The sequence below is a fragment of the Colobus angolensis genome, unplaced genomic scaffold (assembly GCF_000951035.1).
Source record: "Colobus angolensis palliatus isolate OR3802 unplaced genomic scaffold, Cang.pa_1.0 Scaffold115, whole genome shotgun sequence".
Taxonomy (NCBI): domain Eukaryota; kingdom Metazoa; phylum Chordata; class Mammalia; order Primates; family Cercopithecidae; genus Colobus; species Colobus angolensis.
In genome coordinates this window covers 2,520,621-2,530,035 of record NW_012112586.1, presented here as the reverse complement: position 1 = coordinate 2,530,035, position 9,415 = coordinate 2,520,621, and the positions used below count along the sequence as shown (strand labels likewise).

The 9,415-nt window shown below is 44.3% G+C and overlaps 1 pseudogene; it reads right to left on the bottom strand.

Annotated features, from left to right (window-relative positions):
* Positions 1–7,017: 7,017 nt before the first annotated feature.
* Positions 7,018–7,847, bottom strand: LOC105525683 (annotated as a pseudogene).
* Positions 7,848–9,415: the final 1,568 nt, after the last annotated feature.

Here is a 9,415-nt window from a genome sequence, read left to right as displayed (position 1 = left end):
TGTGTGTCTCTGGGTATGTGTGTGTCTGTGTGTCAGTGTGTGTATGTGTCTGTGTGTGTCTCTAGGTGTATGTGTGTGTGTCTGTGTGTGTCTGTGTATCTGTCTGTGTGTCTCTGGGTGTGTGTGTATGTGTGTCTCTGGGTATGTGTGTGTGTGTGTCTCTGCAGGGGTGTGTGTGTCTCTGTGCGTTTCAGTTTGTGTGTTTGTTGATTTTCACCATGTGAGCTTCCACTTTGCATTCCCAGCGTTGGACATGGGCAAGAGGCAGAAGTCCTAACATGCTGAATTACACACATTTTCTTACATAGTTCCCTTCATGCGATTTATTCTATAAATTCACATTTGTGGTCATGCCCAGTGGCTCACGCCTGTAATCCCAGCACTTTCGGAGGCTGAGGCAGGAGGACTACTTGAACCTAGGAGTTTGAGACCAGCCTGGGCAACGTAATGAGACCCCATCTCTAATTTTTTAGAAGTAAAAAACAATTTTTATTGAAAAAATTCACACTTATGTTTTCAGAGATGTTCAAGGTCAATGTATGCTCTTACCCCTTCTCACATATTCATATTCTGTGATGCTCCAATTTGGAGCTCAGAAAATATTGATTGACAATATTGATTTGGACTTATAAGAACAAAATCTGGGGGAAAATAGCCTTAGCCAAAGGAAAATGTCATAACGAGGAGGAAACTGAAAGCTTAAATTGCAGAAATAAAAAGCACATAATGGTCCAGATCCCAGGAGGCCCAAATATGAGAATACATTAGAGATCAATTGATTAGAGATGGGGTCTCACTTTGTCGTCCAGGCTGGAGTGCCATGGCATCGTGATCATAGTTCACTGCAGTCTCAACCTCCTGGGCTCAAACCATCCTCCAGCCTCCCAAGTAACTGGGACTACAGGCATGCACTGGCACACCTGTCTTTCTTGCTTTCCTTTTTATAAGGATTTCTCACCTCTAGGTACTCCTGAGAACAGCTCCTCCGTCTATGGATCCACGTGGTGGCCATCACTGATCTCACCTCTAGGTACTCCCGAGAACGCCTCCTCCGTCTGTGGATCCGCGTGGTCTCCATCACTGATCTCACCTCTAGGTGCTCCTGAGAACGCCTCCTCTGTCACTGTGGATCTGTGTAGTTCGCATCACTGAGATGTGTCGCGTCATTTCTGTCTTCCTGCTGTGCGTTCCTTTGGCTGCAGTATAGAAATTGCATAAATCCACTGCCTTTCACACCCGCAAATAGCTTCCTAGGGCCACCGTAATAAATTACTACACGCTGGGTGGCTTAGAACAATTTTATCCCCCAGCCTCCTAGAGGCCACACGTCTGAAATCAAGGTGTCAGCAGGGCAGTTCTCCCTGTGAAGGGTCCAGCGAGAACCTTTTCCACGGTGTTCTCCTAGGTCCTGGTGTTGCCGGCAACCCTTACTGACCCTTGGCTGGCAGACCCATTGCTCCCACCTCTGCCTCTGTCATCACAGGGCCCTCTCCCTGTGTGTGTGTCTGTCTCTGTCGCCTCTCCTATTCTAATAAGAAACCAGGAATACCCACCCACATGCTGGTGCAGTGCTCCACACCTGTAATCCTAAGTCTTTGGGAGGCCAAGGCAGGCAGATCACTTGAGGCCAGAAGTTTGAGACCAGCCTGGGCAACCTGGCAACACCTCTTCTCTACAAAAAACAAAATAATTAGCCTGGTGTCGTGACTTACACCTGTAGTCCCAGCTACTGAGGAGGCTGAGGTGGGAGGATCACTTGAGCCCTGGAGGTCGAGGCTTCACTGAGCCATGATTGCACCAGTGCACTCCCACCTGGGTGACAAAGTAAGACCCTGTCTCAAAAAACACTGAATCACAACTTCAGGATGGCCTCATCTTAGCCAATGACATCTACAATGACCATCTTTCCAAATAAAGTCACATTTTGAGATTAAAGGGGTTGGGACTTGAACATGTCCTTTTGGGGGACAGAGTTGAACCTACAGTTGTGGTGAGTGAGTGTCTCCAGGCTTTTGATCTCCAGAAGTGTGTTACTACATTCTCCTTTCTGTCTTGTGTTGTACATGTGCAAGAGTTTCTCTTGGCTGGACACACACAGGCATACATGGAATTGAATGGCTGGATCAAAAAGACATTTACAACACGTGCTCACCAAAGGAATGTTACAAAATGTTCCCCAATTTGTAATGTCTCTTTTCACTTAAAGTCTTCCTGATTCACAAACATTGTCAATTTTAACATGGTTCAACTTACTGATACTTCTTTTAGTTCATGTTTCTATGTTTAAAATATCCTTTCCTATCCATAGTTGAAAAGATATTCACTTACATTTAATTTTTTTATTTTATTTTGAGATGGAGTTTCACTCTGTTGCCCAGGCTGGAGTGCAATGGCGTGATCTCGGTTCACTGCAACCTCTGCCTCCCAGGTTCAAGAGATTCTCCTGCCTCAGCCTCCCAAGTAGCTGGGATTACAGGCATGTACCACCATGTCTGGTGAATTTTTGTATTTTTAGTAGAGACAGGGTTTCTCCTTGTTGGTCAGGCTGGTCTTGAACTCCCAACCTCAGGTAATCCACCCATCTCGGCTTCCCAAAGTGCTGGGATTACAGGTGTGAGCCACCGCGCCCAGCCTTTCACTTACATTTTATACTAGGAATTTTTAAGTTTTGTTTTTGACAGATGAAACCTGATCTATCAGGAGCTGCTTTTTGCATATAGTGTAAGATAGGGATTTTCTTTTCTTTTTTTGAGACATAATTTCACTCTTTCACCCAGGCTGGAGTGCAGTGGCGTGATCAAGGCTCACTGCAGCCTTGCCCCTGAGTCTCAAGCAGTCTTCCTGCCTCAGTCTCTCAAGTAGCTGGGACTACAGATGTGCACCACCATGCCTGGCTAATTTTTTTTTTTTTGTAGACATGGGGTTTCACTGTGTTGTCAGGCTGGGCTCAAGTGATCTGCTCACCCCAGCCTCCCAAAGTACTGGGATTACAGGTGTGCACCACCGTGCCCAGCTGTAGATAGGGGTTTGATTTTGTCTTTTCTTTGTGGATGACGAGTTTTTCCAGTTCCAGCTAATGAATGGTTCCTTCTCCTGTGCTGATCTGACATGCCGTCAGTCCCATGGTCACATCCACAATATGACACTGTTGTTGGCCTCTCTGTTTGCTTCCATTGGTCAGCATGCCTTTTCCTGGGCCAGTATCACACTATCTTAATTAATTACTCGAGGCTGGGCTCCGTGGCTCACGCCTGTAATCCCAGCACTTTGGGAGGCCAAGGTAGGTGGATCACTTGAGGTCAGGAGTTTGAGACCAGCCTGGCCAACATGGTGAAACCCTGTCTCTACTAAAAATACAAAAATTAGCTAGGCGTGGTGGCACATGCCTGTAATCCCAGCTACTTGGGAGACTGAGGCAGGAGAATCACTTGAACCCGGGAGACGGAGGTTGCAGTGAGCCAAGACTGTGCCATTGCACTCCAGGCTGGGCAACAAGAAAGAAATTCTGTCTCAAAAAAAAAAAAAAAAATGAACTACAGCTTGGTAAGTGCTTATATTTGATAAACCAAGTCCTATCTCTGTTCTTAAGAAGAGTTTTGGCTATGTTCGATGCTTCCATGAAAATTCCACAAAAAAAACCACTGGAAATTTTAATTGGAATCACACAGAATATACTGCTATTTTTGGGAAGTTGACATATTTCCTAGGATGAACTTTGAGGAGCCAGATTAGCAGGTCAAAGACTGGATGAACACAGGGACTTTTGACAAGCATCATCCAGTTGCTTTTCACTGGTTGTACTAAGCTACAGATGGGCAAGAACTTGGCCGGCTCACCTTTATGTCTTGAGCTCCTAGCTCAGTGCCTGAAACACTTACCAAACCAGAAATGTCTCTTATGCCAGCTGCACCCCAACTTCTCCAGTATAATTTTGTTTTATTTTTTATTGTTTTTGAGATGGAGTCCCTCTCTGTTGCCCAGGCTGGAGTGCAGTGGCATGATCTCGGCTCCCTACAACTTCCACCTCCCAGGTTTCAGTGATTCTCCTGCCTCAGCTTCCTGAGTAGCTAGGATTACAGGTGCTCACCAACAAGCCCAGCTAATTTTTGTATTTTTAGTAGAGACAGGTTTCACTGTGTTGGCAGGCTGGTCTTGAACTCCTGACCTCAGGTGATCCTCCCACCTTAGCTTCCCAAAGTGCTGGGATTACAGGCATGAGCCACCACACCCAGCCTCTAGTATAATTTTGAAATGTATAACTACTTTTTATCATGAATATTTCTAAACATAACCGGAAGAAAACAGCACCTCCTGTTGGAATGGTGAAAATTCAGGACATAGACAACACGAAATGCTGGCAAGGATGTGGAGCAACAGGAATGCTCCTTCATTGCTGATGGGAATGCAAATGGTGCAGCCACTTTGGAAGACAGTTTGGCAGTTTCTTACAAAACTAAACAGTATCTTACCATATGATTCCTCAATCCTCTTCCTTGGTATTTACCCAAATGAGCTGAAAGCTTAGGTCCTCACAAAACCTCCACCTGGATGTTTATAGCTGCTTTCTTCATAAATGCCAAAGCTTGGAAGCACCCAAGATGTCCTCCAGTAGGTGAAAGAATAAGCTGTGGTGCATCTGGAAATGGAATATTATTCAGCACTGAAAAGAACTGAGCCATCAAGCCATGGAAAGACATGGGAGAAAAATGCACTTTACTAAGTGAAATATTCTGAAAAGGTCACAATACCAACTATATGACATTCCAGAAAAGCCAAACCACGGAGACACTATAAAGGTCAGTAATTAGGGTGTGGGTAGGATGAGTGGGTGTCAGGCTGAGAATTTTTAGGGCAATGTATAGCGTTATAACAGGGATACATGTCATTTCACATTTGTCAAAACCCACAAAATGTGCACCACCAGACTGAACCCCAGTGTGAACTGTGGGCGATAATGGTGTGTCACGGTAAGTTCATCAGTTGTAACAAATGGACCACTCTAAGGCGATGCTCATATGGAGGAGGCTGTGCATATGTGGGGCATAGGGGGTATTCTCACCCAATTTTGCTGTGAACCTAAAACTGCTCTAAAAAAGTCTATTTAAAATAAAGCAACAACAGAATAAGATTTAAGTATAAATAAGTCTTATAAAATAGAGAACACCCATCAATGGATAAAAGTTAAGATTTTTTTGTTGATCAATTTGTAAGTGAAGTGACTGACAAAACTTGTTTTTTGAGGTCAGGTTAAAGCCATCTCAGAAACAAGTAGTGGAGTTACCAGTCTCCAAAATAAGCCATGTGAGTAAAGAGCAAATTGTTAATAACTTCAGCATTTCTGTGCACAGAACCAGGGAAGTAATGTCTTTAAATACATCTGCATCTTGAAATATCTGCCACTAATTTAGGCACATTGAAATTGCTGCATTAAACTACTGAACTATCATAGAAGCCTCTGCAACCTTTATTCTGAGTTTACAGATCGTATTTATAGCAGAGGATCAGAAAAATAAAATGTATTACTATCTGGTGTACTGGGTGACCATGACAGTGATGTATGTCTGGTGTAATAGGTGACCATGATGGTGATGGGTGACCGTGGCAGTGATGTGTGTCTAGTGTAACAGTCAACTGTGATGGTGATACGTGATGGTGACAGTGATGTGGTCTAGTGTAATAGGTGACCGTGACAATGATGTATGTCTGATGTAACAGTTAACTGTGATGGTTACAGGAGAAAGTTGTACTATCCATTTCCACAGGAACATCTGTAGAGCATGTTTGGCTAATGTTTCTCTTAATGCACACTGGAACCACGCCATGCTCTTTTCCCTGCCCCCACCTGACAGTACAATGCCCGGCACACATGACTTAGTCAATAAAACGTTGAATTTTTTAAAAAAGTTAACCATTTTAAGTGTACGATTCAGTGATGTTTAGTACAGCCACAGTGTTGTGCGAACACAACTATCTAATTCCAGGACATTTGCTTCACCCCCAAAGGAAACCCCATACTCATTGGTAACCACTCCTGTGTCCCCCTTTCTCCTGCCCCTGGCAACCATGAATCTGCTTTCTGTTTGTTTGTTTGTTTGTTTGTTTTTTGACATGGAGTCTTGCTCTGTTGCCCAGGCTGGAGCGCAGTGGCGCAATCTCGGCTCACTGCAACCTCCGCCTCCCGGGTTCACGCCATTCTCCTGCCTCAGCCTCCCGAGTAGCTGGGACTATAGGCGCCCGCCACTACGCCCGGCTAATTTTTTGTATTCTTTACTAGAGACAGGGTTTCACTGTGTTAGCCCGGATGGTCTCGATCTCCTGACTTCGTGATCCGCCTGCCTCGGCCTCCTAAAGTGCTGGGATTACAGGCATGAGCCACCGCACCCAGCCTGCTTTCTGTTTTTATGGACTGGTTTATTCTAGATATTTCATAAAAATGGATTCTTGCCATGTGGAGGCTTTTGTGTCTGGCTTCGTTCATCAGCATAATGTTTTCAAGGTTCATTTGCGTTGTGGATGAATCAGTACTTCGTTTCTTTTTTTAAATTTTTAATTCTTTTTATTTTTAATTTTTTGCAGAGACACGGGTCTCACCATGTTGCCCAGTGAACTCCTGGCCTCAAGCAATCCTCCCACCTTGGCCTCCCAAAGTGCTGGGATTACAGATATGAGCCACCGTGCAATTTTTTAATTTTTAATTTTTTTGTAACCAGGAGGCAGAACAATTTTATTTCACAGTTGTCTTTAAAATCACAAAGATACCTTTTCTTCACATACGAACATTAGTACAGATACCTATACTTTTTAGAAAATGATTATACAGACCCTCTCAAAGAAAAATGTATTCTGTGATACGGTTTCAGCGAGGTTGCTTGGAAAAAACTCACATCTGGACTGATTCCTAAAACGTAGCATTCCACCACTCTGCAAATTTTGGTTCAAAATATAGATTACTGTCATCAGTATGTGGTACCTGCATTCTTACACATTTGATAATACATATATAGGCTGGCTTATCACCTAACATTCCATTGGTTTATCAGCAGGTTGAGCAGCTGTGCCTTTCTCTGTGGCCTTTCTTCAAGACCTTCCAGGAATGGACACATATCATCATCATCATAGATTGTAAACTCCAAAGTCTTAACCAACAATTCCAATGGAAACATTCTTTTAGCTAGGTCCTGTTCTGCAGGAAGTGTCTCTTTTTTTTTTTTTGAGACAGAGTCTCGCTCTGTCACCCAGGCTGGAGTGCAGTGGCATGATCTTGGCTTACTGAAATCTCTGCTTCCCAGGTTCAAGCAAATTCTCCCGCCTCAGCACCCACTAGTAGCTGGGATTACAGGCACATGCCACCATGACCGGCTAATATTTTTTGTATTTTTAGTAGAGATGGGGTTTCACCATGTTGGCCAGGCTAGTCTCGAACTCCTGACCTTGGATGATCCACCTGCCTCGGCCTCCCAAAGTGCTGGAATTACAGGCGTGAGCCACCGCGCCCAGTCGGAAGTGTCTCTCTTAAGGCACGCAGACCAGGTTTAGCCAGTTCCTTTAAATTGCACTCCATAAATTCAAACATATGTCTCTCCAAGCAAGCACAAGCTGACTGAAAACAGGCTCCAATGGACATTAGCTCTGCAGTCAAAATAGTTACCAGATAGACAGGTTTGGAAAATGTGAGGGCCCGTAGCATCATAACCAGCAATAAGCAGCCCAACACCATATGGTCTCTGGCCATATCGCAGTGTTGGTATCTGGGTTTTGTTTCCAACTAGAGATACAAGACGAGACACTGGAAGTGGTCTATCAAATACAAATCTGGAATCCAAACACTCCTGGTGCATAAAATTACACAATAGTCAGCCCAGGCTGGTCTCGAACTCTCAAGCTCAAGCAATCCACCCACCTTGGCTTCCCGAAGTGCTGGGTTTACAGGTGTGAGCCACCACGCCTGGCCCAGTTCTACTTTTTTTTTTTTGAGAAGGAGTCTCGCTCTGTCGCCCAGGCTGGAGTGCAGTGGCCTGATCTCGGCTCACTGCAAGCTCCACCTCCCGGGTTCACGCCATTCTCCTGCCTCAGCCTCCCAAGTAGCTGGGACTACAGGCGCCCGCCACCACGCCCGGCTAATTTTTTTTTTTTTTGCGTTTTTTAGTAGAGACAGGGTTTCACCGTGTTAGCCAGGATGGTCTCCATCTCCTGACCTCGTGATCCACCCACCTCGGCCACCCAAAGTGCTAGGATTACAGGCGTGAGCCACCGCGCCCGGCCTACTTTTAATACGCTCTCCATATGCCTCCTTTGAATCCTTGCTGAAATTGATATGTAACAAAATTCAGTAATGTGACAAATACTTTTTTCTTCATTTTGATAGTTGGACTGTATTGACATTGTCAGAACCCATAGCTGTCACATGATATCACTCTCTCCTATAGGCATTCGTCCTAATTCTGCAAGGAGATGTATATTCCATTCTAACCGGTAGTCCCTAGTGTCTCTCCAGTCATTTGGATGGTCTGAAGCAACATGGGCTTAGCCACTGGGGGTTAATTTTCCTAGATACTGTCCCCTTTCAATACCTAATTTCAAGTCTTTTTTCATTTCAGGAAACACTTCTCAAAATAAACGTTTTTTTTTTTAGATGGAGTCTCACTCTGTCCCCAGGCTGGAGTGCAGTGGGGTGATCTCAGCTCACCGCAACCTCTGCCTCCCAGGTTCAAGTGATTCTCCTGCCTCAGCCTCCCAAGTAGCTGGGATTACAGGCATGCACCACCACGCCTGGCTAATTTTTGTGTGAGTGTTTTTTTTTTTTTTCAGTAGAGACGGGGTTTCACTTGTTGGCCAGTCTGGTCTCGAACTCCTGACCTCAAGGGATCCACCTGCCTTGGCCCCCCAAAGTGCTGGGATTACAAGCGTGAGCCATCATGCCAGGCCCAAGTATACGTTTTAATATTATTTTGTATTACTGCCTTGGTTTTCCTCTTCAGCAACTCCTATTAAATTTATATTAGATCTTCTTTTCTGATCTTCTATACTTATTCCTCATTTTGAATTGGTTTCATCTTATCATTTATTTTTAACTTCAATTTTATGGAGGTTTAATTGAAGTACACTAAAGCGCACATATTGTTGGTGTAGCCTTTGTTTTTGACATGCATGTGGAGTTTCACATCCATAGCACTCAAGGTAGCAGCTATTTCTATGGCCCCCAAAAGTTTCTAGTGCCCGTCTATATCCATCCCTATCTCCACCCCATCCCCAGGATGTGTTTTCTCATCTGTTTTTCATACCCAGGATCTGGTTTCTGTCATTATATGCTAGTTCTCATGTTCCAGAAATTTATACAAATAGAATCATACAGTGTATGCTATTTTTCTTTTCTTTTCTTTTCTTTTTGAGACAAAGTCTCACTGTCACCCAGGCT